The sequence below is a fragment of the Rhincodon typus genome, chromosome 29 (genome assembly GCF_021869965.1).
Source record: "Rhincodon typus isolate 14 chromosome 29, sRhiTyp1.1, whole genome shotgun sequence".
In the NCBI taxonomy this organism is placed as follows: Eukaryota; Metazoa; Chordata; class Chondrichthyes; order Orectolobiformes; family Rhincodontidae; genus Rhincodon; species Rhincodon typus.
In genome coordinates, this window is record NC_063360.1 from 14,247,087 (window position 1) to 14,262,091 (window position 15,005).

The window sequence follows — 15,005 nt, forward strand, 5'->3', positions numbered from 1 at the left end:
AATTGACAGCCAAGCTTGAAGTCTACAATTGTGTTGAAGCAAGCGATATTTGAGAATATTCTCTCCAAAAAGAAAAGGGGCCTCCACTGATCTAATTTGAACAAACAGTAGTTTTACAGGTCCTGAAGAACATCTCCAAAATAAGAAAGAAATCCTTGAGCAAAATACAGGGAAGAAAACTCTGGAGAAAATGTTTACTACAACAAAAAGACCTTACCTGTGTCCAGACATTGGTCAATTTCACCATCTTGTTTCTTGGAAATGGCACAAAGGCAAAAAAGAAAAGGTGTGCATGATGTCACCACACTTCTTTGGTGTGAAAGGCTCCTAAAGGCACAGGCCTGCTACTTTATTGTAGCCACTTTTAACATTACAACAATGAGCAAAAGAGAATAGCACAAAAAAAACAAAAAGCAGAGAATCGTTACACTGCAATATTGACCCTGTGTATACTTGAAATGTCTAAAGAGCACGAAGTAGAAACGAAAGAACGGAAAATAAACATTTGTACATGGCTAGCATCCCAGAGACATTCTGTCAGAATTTCAGTTACTCAAAGCAAGAATGAATCTTCACCCCATGGATCAACAGTTAACTGATGAAGAAAGACAGGTTGTCAAACAGCGTATTGTCTTGGGAAATAAATGATTGCAAAAAATCTCTATCCTTTTGAGCGATGATCGTAAAGATCGTGAAAACATTCTCCAGATTTTAGAAAATCAACTTAAGGTCCAAGTTCAACTTTAGGATTCACAGGCTTGTGCTCATGCCCATAATGCCAACAGCCAGGCTGAAAATATCAAACAATTTGTAGCCAGGTGTTAATGAAAAAGTACAGAATGTGATGCCAAAAATGGTGCCCAGCATTTCATGACACGTGCAGGAGGACATTGGGCTAATATGTGTAAGAAATCCAATTGCAGGGAGAAACCCGAAGTGTAACACAATTCTCAACAGCAGCCTGCGATAAATGGTCAACCAAGGAACAATAACAAGGATGTTTTCAAACTCTCATCCATGACATGCAAACAAATCAATCAAGAAGTAAGTATATCAACCAAGAACAAGTTGTAACTGCAAAATTATAGCTTACATTCTCTGGTCAGACACTACATATGCTCTATTTGACACACCATACAGACAGCATCAGAAAATTGAAGTATTTTCCCCTTTCCAAGTGATATTCCAAAAAGAATGGACAACATTTGATTTGATTTATTATTGTCACACGTACCGCTGTACAGTGAAAAGTGTTGTGTTACATGCTTCACAGGCAGATCGTACTATGCAAGTGCAACAGAGTAACAGAACAGAATGCAGGATACACTGTTACAGCTGCTGAGAAAGTGCAGAGAGAGAGATCAACATTAACATTTAAGAGGTCCATTTAAAAGTCTGATAACAGCAGGGAAGAAGCTGTTCTTGAATCTGTTCGTATGTGTATTCAAACTTTAACATCTTCTGCCCAACAAAAGAGGCTGGTAAAGAATATAACAGGGGTGGGAGGGATCTTTGATTATGTTGGTTGCTTTCCTGATGCAGCAGGAAGTATAGATGGAGTCAATGGATAGGAGACTGGTTTGTGCGTGTGATGGACTGGGCTGTGTTTACAACTCTCTGTATGGAGGTCAACTTGTCCTCTATACCAATATTAACATTGGTGCAAGTACAATATGCATCTTGCACAAGATGTACTCCGAAAACTGGTACAGTGTTGTGCAGTCCACAAGTGATAAGTGTTAACTGCTTACAAAGGGTCTGATATTTCATACATTGCAATTGTCATTCTTAAGTGTCAAATGGTTCCTTGGGATAGATACTCAAACCCTTTTACATTGTTGGTACAGTGGGACCTTCTACCATTAGTCTATGAACATGCAAAGATCCATGTATTATCACGATCCAAACGGTAGCCAATGTGTCAATTCCAACACAAAGATTTCCAGACTGCAACATCACATCTCTCCATCAACTGACTAATCTTTAGCCAGACCACTATGATTCTTTAGATAATATTTAAGACAATGCAGTATCACATTGTGAAGCTAATGCCCAATCCAACATTGGCCCTTCTTGTAGGTGTAGCATTCTCATTCAGGATAACTTCAACTGGGACTCAATTGTATTCCATGGCATAAAACAACAGCATTCGCAAAGTTAAGCATTGCACTGATTGGTCCAAATCCGTTACTTATATTTTGAGGAAATCGGAAACTGTGTGGCCTGAGTTTTTTAGGGGCCTGAACGACATGGGTCATTCACAGTCCAGGGGCGTGGCTATGGTGAGTCACCCACTTGCAGTCTAAGGGCTTGGCTATAATCAGTTATCCACTAAGACAGTGTTGTTTGGACATTCAGAGACTAAGTAGGACTGTCTAGGAATGCAATTTTCAAAGACAAAAAAATGACTATTCCAGATGACATAGCTAGTGTTGCCCACATCCTATGAATGAATGAAGAACTCATTTCCTCACTATGCTCAATGTAATGGTCTTGCAGAATACACTGTTCATACAATGAGGTTCATGATCACTAGATGCCAAACTACTTGCCAAGAGTTTCTATTTGGTATGCTAAATCTATGTATTACTCTTCAAGGCAAAGGCTCTGATAAAGAGTCACCAGACTTTCTTCCCACAGATGCTGGCAGACCTGCTGAGTTTCTCCAGCAATTTCTGATTCTGTTTCAGATCTCCAACATCTGCAGTTCTTTGTTTTATTTTAATGGTTTACCCTTACTAGAAATTCTCATGTTTGGAAGACAGGTCCACATAGTTCTTCCATCATACATTCTTACCACCCAATGGATGTGCACTATGCGGTGGTGGAAGGAATGGCATGGTTAATGTGTATACAGTCAATTATTCCACTTGAAGCAGAACAATGCCTCAGAGCTCAAGATCTTTGTACAAATGATGTTATGATGTTACAATGACCTAGCACAGTTCATATGATGTTATCTCAAACAATAGTCAAATCTACAATGAAACAGATAGCACATCCAAGTATGACCAAACATCTGTCATACAAGATGATGACTTTGATACCATTATAATACATGGGGACAAGGTTCAGTAGCTCAGTTGGCTGTTTCAATGTTCTCCTGACTGACCTCTCATCTTTCACACTTTATAAGTTGATATCATCCAAACTCTATAACTATACCATAACTCCACCAAGTCCCATTCACATGTCATCACTGGGCTTTGGCTGCCACCCTGCCAAAGGCCCAATTTTAAAATTCTCATCCTTGTTTTCAAGTTTCTGAAGTTAGTGAATTCAACGTCAAGACCTTGAGTCTGGAAAGTGCTAAAGCAGAAAATGAGATGTTGCTTCTCAAATTTGCATTGTGCTTCATTGGAACATTGCAGCAGGCCCAGGACTGAAATGTTAGCACAGGAGTAAGGTGATTTATTGAAATGGCAAGCAGGGAGGTCAGGTTTATTCCTATGGACAGAATGGAGGTGTTTTGGTCACCCAGGCTGCGTTTGGTCTCGCGAGTGTAAAGGAGACTACATTGTGAGCAGCAAATGCTGTAAATTAGATTGAAAGAAGCATAAGTAAATCACTGCTTAATGTGGAAGGTGCTTTTGGGGCCTTGGGACAGTGAGGAGAGGGGAGATTAACAGGCAAGAGTTTGCAATTGTATGGTGTAGTGATTGTAACGAGGTCAGCCAGGTGGACCTCATAGAATATGAGCTCCCTGATTGGAGCTGTTACCCTGGTCCAATCAGGGAGCCCTGGCTGACAGATATAAATAGGAATGTCAGACATCCAGAGACTCTGAGAGCTGGTTCTGAGGCAGCAGGATCAGTGTCAATGACTTTGTGCATGTAAATAAAGGTTGACGTGATGACAATACTGGCCTCTGTGGAGTTATTTCACATGGGACAGTGCCACTGGGGAGTGAGGAAGCATTAGGAGAGATAGAGGAGTGGACAAGGGTGTCACAGAGGGAACAGTCCCAGCAGAATGCTGATAGTGGAGGGGAGAGGAATGAGTGTTTGGTGGTGGCATTCTGCTAGAAGTGGCAGAAATAATACAGGATGATCTTTTGAATGCAGAGACTAGTGGGGAAGAAGATAAGGACAAGGGGATCACCAGCATTGCTCTGGGAAGGAAGGGAAGGGATGAGGACAGAAAAGTAGAAGATGGGTTATACACCGCTCAAGGCCCTGTCAATGACAATGGAAGAGGAGTCCTTAGCTGTGGTCATTTCAGAGGCAGCCTGGTGGAAGATGATCAGAACATCAGAGTAGATTCAACAGAAACAGAAACTGGTAAAATGGAATCCTTACAGGATGCAGGGTGTGAGAAATTAAAGTCGAGTTAACTGTGGAAGTTGGTGCGTTTGTAATGGATATTGGTGAACAGCCTATCCCCAGAAATGGAAATGGTGAAGTCAAGGAAGGGAAGAGTCATAAATAAACCAAGTGAAGTTGAGAGAAGGATGGAAATTGGAAGCAAAGGTGATGAATTTTGAACTGAAGGATATCTATATGTCATGTTATCTTGTTGAGGAACTGGGAGCTTCAACACCTTTTTGTCTCATTGCCTGCTGTCTGTGTAGTTGAATGAAACACAACAGCTGCTTAAGGCTTCGCTGGATTTGATCATTCTAAAAGAATAGAAACAACAGGAGCAACAACTTTCATTTATATAACAACTTCTCTTCATTTGTTGCCTTTAGCAAAGTAAAATAGCCCAACTGATTTGACAGAGAATGAATCAGACACTAACAAAGAATGAATGAAGCATAAAGGTATCCCTTTAAAATATCCCAAGGTGTTCTGTGAGAATATACAGGGGAAGTAGCATTCAATCCAATGTTGTCTCTCCCTGTGACAGTACAAGGGGCAGAGTGGAACGGGACGGTGTTCTGATTGTTTCCTGGACCTGATCACAGTCTCAGTCGAATAATTCACTTCCCCAGTTTTAGATTCTCCCTGTGTTATGTGATTTAAGTTCATTTTCCCAAGAGTCCTCTCAGGTCTCAGCATTAATGATTTTAATTTAATATTGTTGCCTCCTATCTTCATGTCTCTGTCACAGTACCACAGGGCCAGGTTGATAGATTTGATTAAGGTGTTTAAAATCATTAGGCGAGTAGATAGGGAGAAACCGTTCTTTTAGTGGATGGATCGAGAACTGGAGGGCACAGATTTAAGGTAATTGGCAAAGGAGCATTGAAGACATGAGAAAATCTTTTCTAGAGAGTGGTTGAGATCTGAAATGCATTGCTTGAGAGTGAAGCAGGTTCAATCACGTCATTTCAGGGGAATTGAATTGTGAAAAGGAGAATGTGCAGGGCTGGGAAATGTTGCTATATGAATTACTTCTTTGAAGAATCAGTGCAGACATGATGACTCAAATGGACTCTTTATGTGCTGAGTGAGGGTCATTGGACCCGAAACATTAACTCTGATTTCTCCCCACAAATGTTGCCGGACATATTGATCTTTTCCAGCAATTTCTTTTCTTTTATGGATGCTTTCTGTGCTGAGCTACCCAGAACTCCTCCTAACTTTGTTCTACAGGTATGACCCTTTTCTGTTAGTCACACGTCACAGGGAATCATGGACATGGTGCTTGTCAGTCCCTGATAAAGGAGACTGATGAATGAAGCTTCCCATTTGTAGCTTGAACCCTAACCCCTTATAGCTTTAATAGCAGCAAAGTCAGGTCTTCACAGTTCTTTAATTGGCTGTTGTCCTAGGCCTTTTCTCCCTTGAGCATATTTCTCCCCCTGACTAAGATGTTTTTTGTGCATCATCGAACAATATTGTGACTATTTCTAGTTTTTAAAAAGACCCGTTCATGATCCATCAAACCCCTGGGTGGGCGGATGGAAGTGACTATGCCTTTGAAGAGTGTAAACTAATTGCTATTGTATCAAACATTCAATATTCACCTATGCTTGATGAAGATTGGACATTACAGGCCTGATATCACCCATTTTGCACTTGTAGCCTAAGTCACAATTATTCACAATTGCTACCTTTATATGACAGAGGTCAGCATTTATAACATCAGACTTTTCCTTGCTATTCTCCCCTGTTCAGTCCTTTATGGGTTCCTCTTATCTTCCAATTCTGGAAGGCGTTTCTATTCAAAACATTAATTTGTCTTTCTCGTCCTCGATCAGGTATACCTTTTCACTTTGTTGCTTTATTTTTTTGACTGTAATCTGATCAGACCCAATGGGATAATGGTCTCCTTCTGTGCAGTGCTCTTCTATCATTCTATTACAAACAGATTTTGTGAAATAAAATGGGCAGAAGATACAATTAAAGTGAAGAAAATGTACTCTGGAGTAGTGGATTTTGGCTCTGCATCATCGCTGTTTGTAAGTCGGCTCTTCCTGAACGTATAATGAAGGGAGTGAAACAATAGATGGGGAAACAGTGAGTGGATGAATCATTGTGGAGCTTCCACTCTCTGGTTCTGATGGCCTGGCAGGAGCCAGGCAGCTTGTTGGGCTAGAATCTCCTTTCTTTAATCCTTTTAGTCCATTGCTTAATATGCTTGTATCAAATTCTGGTGTAATTCATTTTGGCAAGTCTGTTAAACCAGTGATGTGCTAATGCCTTCAGTAAAGCAGCATATATAGGATTTAATGCAAACACATTAATAAATGTATTTTTACTGCTTTATCCAGAGAAGGGACTAGTTCACTTACACATAATTATTTCTCTAGAAGGACTAAAAAGCAAAGGGGAATACTACTCCCCGATGAATAAAAATAGACAGAGTAGGTAATAAGAACACTTTAATATTGGACACATGGAATTCAAGATAATGGCTAGTAAGAATTTCTCAGCTTGCTATTCAGTGGATGATTTGCAGAATTTGACAACAAAATGTCGGTTGAGGTAATGCCCTGATGTTCCCTTCACAGACGTTCCTCATCTGGTAACAACTATGCAATTCAGGGAAGTGGAACTCAATAACAAACCATTTAAAACCTGGTGGGAGGAGCTCTGTGAATGAGCTGATTTCATCTGAATTTATCTCTTTATTTATGTGTAAAATAATGGAAGTAGCATCAACTAGGCTGTCACAACAATCAAAACAGAAAATATCATGACATATGCGTCAGAACATGAGAAAGTTGCAGACCCTATTAGCACTTAATTAATAAAAGGATAAATAATACAACAGATACATAATAGACCTCTGCTGGATGAGGTGAGAGGTGGCCAGTGAGTTGGGTTGCTAGGCAGCCTAACTAGCAGTCTGCTCTTGGCATGTCTGTCACAGAGGTACGTACAACCATTGTCAGCCCTTAGAAGCAGGCAACCCACATGGGACCTGGAGGCTAAAGAGAGCCCCATCTGGCTCATAATAAATAATTTAACACAGAGAAAATGGTTTCTCTATGCTTTGCACAGGCTGTGGGACAGCAGGATACTGTTAGCCTTTCTCAGATGCTAAATGTTACAAAATAAGAGAATCTACATAATTTAACATTACACAAACAATAGCACTTTGTCAATTATATATTTTTTCTACAGTGGGATGCAAACTGTTTAAAAGTTTAATATATCCTCATTTGATATTATTGCATAAACAGCCCATTTTACTGCCACTGTACATTACTGCATTTGAAAGTTCATTAATATGGTTACGTATATTATGGGAATGATACATATGTTACCAATATTGTGTACTGCATGGCACTGTTTGTAGAATACTGGCACCATGGCACCATGACAAACAGTGTTGTATATGCAAGATTGCTTTACACTGTATCTTACCTATGCTCTCTTGACCTTGACGTATTTGATGAGACTTTAACAGTACATTTTTAAGAGACTGTCACCTTGTCTTCAAGTCAGAAAGTCGTTGCTTAAAGTTCCACTCCAGGATTTGAGCACAGTAATCAAGTGCTTACACCCCAGTGCAGGACCTCAGTACAGAGGGAGTGCTGCACTGTTGGAAGCGCTGTCTTTTGGATGAGACATTAAACCAAAACTCTGTCTGCTCAGGTGAATGCGGAAGGTCTCACGGCACTAATGCAGAGAAGAGCAGTGACATTATCCCTGATGCCACGGCCAAGATTAATCTCTCAATCAACATCAAGAATGCAGATGACCTGGCTATTATCACATTGTCATTTGCGGGAGCTTTCTGTATGCAGACTGATCGTTTTAAAAGTAATTGCAAGTGATTACATTCAAAAGTATTTCGTTGGCTGCTGCAAAGTGTTGTGGCCATGAAAGTTGCTATATGAATGCAAGTCTTTCCACTGATGTAAATACACCATGCCGTACAAGAGCTAGGAATGCTTGACGAAGGAGGGAGTTACTCTGAGGTTGAGGCTCTCCTGCTGCGTGCACACTTTTCTTGATCTTCTGACAAATGATACCTAAGCCCCAACACTAACATCCCTCACCCTAAATGTAACTCTTCTTTTCTTCTCCCCAGCATCGCCATCCCTTGTTCTGAGCCCAAAACTAGCATCCAACATCCTAGTTCTAATATTAACTTCCTTCACTCTAATAAACACTATTTCACAAAATAATATGAGCATAACAGACAGGAGCAAGAGTAAGCCATTCGGCCCTTTGTATCTGCTTTGCCACTCAATTAGATCATTTTAGATTATATTCACTTTGACATTAAGAATAATACTAAAATGGAATAAATTGCTGATAAATCAGTAACTGGTGGTGAGGGGCACATCAGCACTTGGATCAGAGCCTAGTTCTGGAGCAGCAGCTGGTGTGAACAAACTGATTGTCTGGCTGCTAACACCCTGTTTAATTGCTAGAAGCAGTGGGACTCATGTATAATGAGAGTGTCACACTGCTCAGTATGAGAAGACCCACTTGTAGAATATCATCAGCTCTTGTAGTGGCAAGTGGCTCAGATGTGTTTTATTTTCTATTTTTATCCATGATGATTCCCACTGTATTTCAGCTTCTGAAAGCAAAGACTCTGACTTGAAAGACTCAGAGGAGAGTTTTAGAGAAGTGTGTCTGTGGGGCTGATATATAAAACTCGACCTCTGCCATGCTGGAGACTGTTTTAACCTAACTTTTCAATTGGGAAACTGATGGAATCAGATGATGTATTGAAATTATCCTGCCTGATATTATTCTTCTTTGAAAACAGCATTACACTTAATCCCAACAGTTTCATGACAGGCAAATGAGATTTCAATAACCATTTTCACATGGAATTACTTTGGAGATTAAAGATCAAAGTCTTAGAAGCTCTTGTGCTCCAGCAGCATTTGACCTGAGTCTGATAGGAATAACCTTTATCAGGACCAACCAGCCAAAAATAATTGGTGAAAGTGAAACACTGCGATTTCCATTGATGATAAATAGGACTCAACTTTCTGAAGGATGATTTGGGGCAGCACGGTGGCTCAGTGGTTAGCACTGCTGCCTCACAGCGCCAGGATGCGGGTTCAATTCCACCCTTGGGTGACTGCCTGTTTTGCACATTCTCCCTGTGTCTGTGTGGGTTTCCTCTGGGTACTCTGGTTTCCTCCCGCAGTCCAAAGATGTGCAGGTTAGGTGGATTGGCCATGCTAAATTGTCTGTAGTGTTCAGGGATGTGTAGCTCAGGTGGTTATAGGGGATTAGGTCTGGGTGGGATCCTCTGAGGGTCGGTGTGGACTTGTTGGGCTGAAGGGCCTGTTTGCACACTGTAGGAATTCTATATTCTATGTTCTATTAATGCACTCTCTCTCCTTACCCTCATCACCATTTGTCCACCTCCTAAGCATAATGTTGAAAGTCTAAGTGGACAGTATAACAGAACTGACACTTAGCTGTCCATGTTCAAGACGTGAATGGTTTATTCACATACATGCAGGGAGCAGCCCAAAGGCACTCCACCAAGTTATAAATAGTCAGGACCTCCATACATACAATACAGTTACATGCCTCATTCCAGGTGAACAATCTTCCTACTACTAGCCTTGGTACAATTCACTTGTTCTAACTGCTAACTAAATGCTTAAACTTGGCTGTTCAGAGTCTGGGAAACAGGCTTAAACTAAATAAAGCTTCACTAGAATTAAGTGAAATAAACTTATGCAAAAGCTAAATATATACTCACTGAAAAGAGTAGAAAGTAAACATATTTTCAAATAATATTACATTGTAACTTAAATGCCTAACTTTCCAATTAGCTATCACTAAATAGCATGTAATGTCCTGTTAGTCAGAAGGTGCAAACCCAGGTGCTGAGAATTACCCCACTTAGTATCCTGGTTCTCTAAATAATGGGTACCCAGCAACAAGGCTTTGAGTTACGACCCCATTACCGTTTGGAGTCTTATGTGCCAAATCGCATCATATCTCAACAAATTACAGAGTCAGTGTCTGCTTTTCCTTCATTGGTGCTAAGCTTTCTCTGGCCTTAGAAACAGGGATTAACCTATCACACATCAAATTAAAATGTATTTAACTAAAATAAAGATACTAGTTACAAGGTTTCCTTGAAGGAAAGAGAGAAATTTTGTTAACCTGAGGAAAAAAATAACAGAAGCACATCAAACACAAACACAGGTAATAAATTTAAAAGAAGAAGAGTCTCTAGTATAGACAGGTAAAGTAAAGGATGAAGCTGTTCAAACATCCTTAGTGGTCCTGAATCATTAGATTTCTGACCTGAGACTACAGTTGTCTAATGATTGACTTCTATTATCATTAATACTGGAATCTGTAGATTTTTGAGTTCTTGGTGAATGATTACTTTCATTATTTGCTTTTTCATTTGGTGCTGTCTCCCAAGATGATGAACAGGAAGCAATGAGGGAAAGAGGGAATAAGAGTCTTCTTTTTCTGTTATGAGCTTATCATTTCTTCTCTCTGCTCTGCTGCTCAAAACGAACTGCTGAAGTATAACATGTTTGAATATTCTCAAGTCTGATTCCGTGGTCTTTCCATCTTGAACAGTTGTAGGCAACCTTGGATATCTAATATGTCATTTATCATACAAATGTGAATTAAAACAGGAGATGCGAATTTTTGATGCTGATTCAATTGCCTGTTTTCAATGCATTTAGGTAAAACAGTAAATTCAGAGCAGATGTTCCTGTTTATTCCATATTGTTCTCTTGGACGTGACTCAATCAATGGTCAACTGTTCACTAACTTGTCTAAAGATCACTATTTGTCCATTTTTGAAGTAAGTTTAGCCCTGTAAAGGAGAGATCATATTTATCACTGTCATGGCAGATTGTAAATCTGTCACGTTGCTGAGATATATGAATGGCAACAGGGAATCTACTGCATTTCCTGAAAGGGCCTTTGCATAAATACTATGTTTAAAAAGTACAAATTTGATGTAATCCAATATTTATAAGTGCATACAAATTCAAAGCAGCAGTAGGCAATTTGGTCCCTTGACTCTGCTCTGCCATTATATAAGATCAAGGCTGATTGTAACCTCTAATTTCCTCTATAGCTCCATAGCTTTTCACTCAAAAACACCTAAATCATCCTTAGAAATATAAAAATATAATAATGACCCTGCATCTAGTGTTTTCTTGGGAAGAGAATTCCATGGACTTACAACCTAACTTACTTCTCTTCTCTGTCTTAAGTGGGAGACAACTTGTTTTTAAATTGTGTCCCCTCATTCAATGTAGACCCCAAAAGCAGAGGCATTCATTCAGCTACAAACTATCAAGTTCCCTTAGGATCTTATATGTTTTAACAAGATCCATTCTCATTCTTTTAATCTCAAATGGATACTTACCCAATCTGATCAACCTTCCATCCCAGGAATCAGTTGTCTTCTCTGTGCTGCTTCAATGCAATTATATCCTTTCCCAATTATGGAATGTACGTGGTACTCCAGATCTGCTGTCACTAACACTCCGTACAACTTCAACAAAACTTATTTACTTTTATATTTCATTCCCCTTGCAGTAAATGGCAACATTCCTAATTACTTGCTTTATCTGCATGCTAATTTTTTTGTGACTCATGTACCAGGACATCAAGATCCCTTTCTCCCTCACACTTCTGCAATCTTGATTACAATTAAATAACATATTCCTTTGCTATTCTTCTTTCCAAAGTGGGCAGGATGACATTCTCCCATATTATACTTCATTTGCCAAATGTTTGCACAGTTACATCTTGCTCATCCACACATGATCCATTTATCTCTACTATCTGTCATATCTTCTGATGAAGTTGCATGTTCAAGCCAACAGATGCAGGCACAAGAGATCGAGATTATTTGGTTCAGGTGCTTGATAAGTATCATATAGTCTGAAGATTCCACCCATTGGGAGTCCAGAGTAACACATGGGAAGCAAGGCCATCATCTTTAGTCTGTGCCTTCCTGCTGCCGTATAACTATCTCCAGAATGTTATCTCACTATCACTCATTATCACTGAAACCTGTAAGAGTAATTTAAATGCAAAGCATGTGATAATTTTCTAGTGCCTTCGTGCTGCCTCTGGGTGTCTTTATTCCTGACATTACCGTGGCAGAACTAGTTAATGCCTGTTCTGTTCTCTTTGTTCTTAAGTCTCTATTAATATAAAGAATTTCAAGGACTTTTCCCTTTAAACTAAAGATTGTAGTTCTACTAAAGATATTAATTGAACCCTAATAAGTAACTGGGATTATATCTTTTCTGAATTATGGCCTATTTGGATCTCTTCAGATTTCAACCTTACCCTTTAACAAAATGTTTCGAAGGAAAGTGATCTCAGTGTATGAATCTCACTACAATCTCTGGACTTCACTGTTCCAAACATGGCAGATTGCAGCAAGCAGTTGAATTATATGCCTTTATCTTAGCTGTGTGCATTTTTACACAAACTATTGTTATTGTGAATTACAATCCGTGCTAAAAGGTTGAGATCAGAGCAAGACTTAATGTAAATTTAATCAAGGAAACTGTGTGGGTGGCATTGAACATTCTCAAAAGAATTTGGGACCAGTTGTGAGATTTTTACATGTCTTGTAGTCCCATTTGTAAGTAAAACGTAACCTGTTGTGGTGTGGACCAGTCTGTCATGGTAGGATATGGAGTATGGAGGACATCTGGATGAAGAGAGTATGTTGACCAAAAACATTATCACTGGGTGTCCTATTGAAAACATTAAAAATAATAACAGTTTTAACTGAACAGGAACACATGCACAGACATGTCAGGATATATTGTTTAGGCAGTGACCCAGACAAATTGCACCACCAGACACTCTTCCCACAACTTTCATGGAGAAAATTATCTTTGGATATGTCTAAATCACTTTCTTCCGGCTCTGTCAAGATGCGGATATTGCATCTATTGTTTGATTGCACCCCCACCTCCCCCTCTACCCACAGAAAGCATAAAATGAGACTGTGCATCCAGTTTTACAAGGCCAGGGTTATTAGAGGAGGAGGGAAGCTGCAGAAGGACTTGGACAGGCTGGGAGATTGAGCAAAGAAGTGGCAGATGTAATACAATGTGGGAAAGTGTGAGGTTGTGCACTTTGGTAGGAAGAATAAAGGCGTAGGCTATTTTCTAAATGAGAAAAGGCATCAGATATCTGAAACACTAACGCACTTAGGAGTTCAGGATTCTCTTAAGGTTCACAAACGGGTTCAATTGGCAGGTGGAATTATAGAATCACTGCAGTGTGGAAGCAGGCCATTAGGCCCTAGCGAGTCTACACCAACTCTCTGAAGAGCATCCCATCCACACCCACCAATCCCTATGCCCTAAACTCTGCATTTCCCATGGCTAATCCACCTTGCCTGCACAACCCTGGACACTATGGACAATTTAGCATGGCCAACCCACTTCAACTGCACATCTTTGGACTGTGGGAGGAAACTGCAGCACCCGAAGGAAACCCATGCGGACAATGAGAGAACATGCAAACTCCACACAGTTACCCGAGGCTGGAATCGCTGGCACTGTGTGGCAGCAGTGCTAACCACAGAGCCACCGTGCCACCCCACAATAAATGCAATGTTAGCATTCGTTTGAGAGTGCCCCTTAAAGATAAATGAGGTCAACTTTGTGTTGAACATCAGGAGATGCAAGAGATATTAAATGAATATTTCGCATTGGTTTTTACTGTGGAGATAGAAATGAGATTAGAGAACTCAGGGGAAATAAATATTGATGTTTTGAAAACAGTTCACGTTCCAGAAGAGGAAGTGCTGGGAATCTTAGAAAAGATAAAGGTGGGTAAATCTCTGGGATCTGATCAAGTTTATCCCAGGATTTTGTGGGAAGTTAGGGAGGAAATTGTGGAATCCCTAGCAGAAGTATTTGTATCATCTATAAACACGGGTGAAGTGCCAAAGGATTGAAGGGTTCCTAACGTTGTGCCTTTATTTAAGAAAGACTGTAAGGAGAAGCCTGGGGTATATAGACCCACGAGCCTGACATTGTTGGTGGGTGTGTTGTTGGAGGTGATCCTGAAAGACAAGATTTACATGCATTTGGAGAGGCAAGAAATGATTAGGGATTGTCAGCATAGTTTTGTGTGAGGGAAATCATGTCTTACTAAATTGATCGAGCTTTTTGAGGAAGTAACCAAAAAGATTGATGTGGGCAGAGCTGTAGATATTGTTTACTTGGACTTCAGTAAAGCCTTTGATAAGGTTCCACATGGTGGACTAATTAGTAAAGTTAGATCACATGGGATTCAGGGTGAGCTTGCCAATTGGATACAAAATTGGCTTTACATTAGGGGACAGAGGGTGGTGGTAGAGTGTTGCTTTTCCGATTGGAGGACTGTGACCAGCGGTGTTCCACAGGGATTGGTACTGGGTCCACTTTCGTATGACATATATGTAAATGATTTAGACGAGAATATAGGAGGCATGGTTCGTAAGTTTGCGGGTGACACCAAAATTGATAGTAGAGTGGAGAGTGAAGAAGGTTATCAAAGATTACAAAGAGATCATGGTCAATTGAGTCTGAGGAGTGACAGATGGAGTTTAATTTGGATAAATGCGAGGTAGAATCAGAATTAGAATTAAAATTAGATTTATTGTCATATGTACTCAAGTACAGGGATACA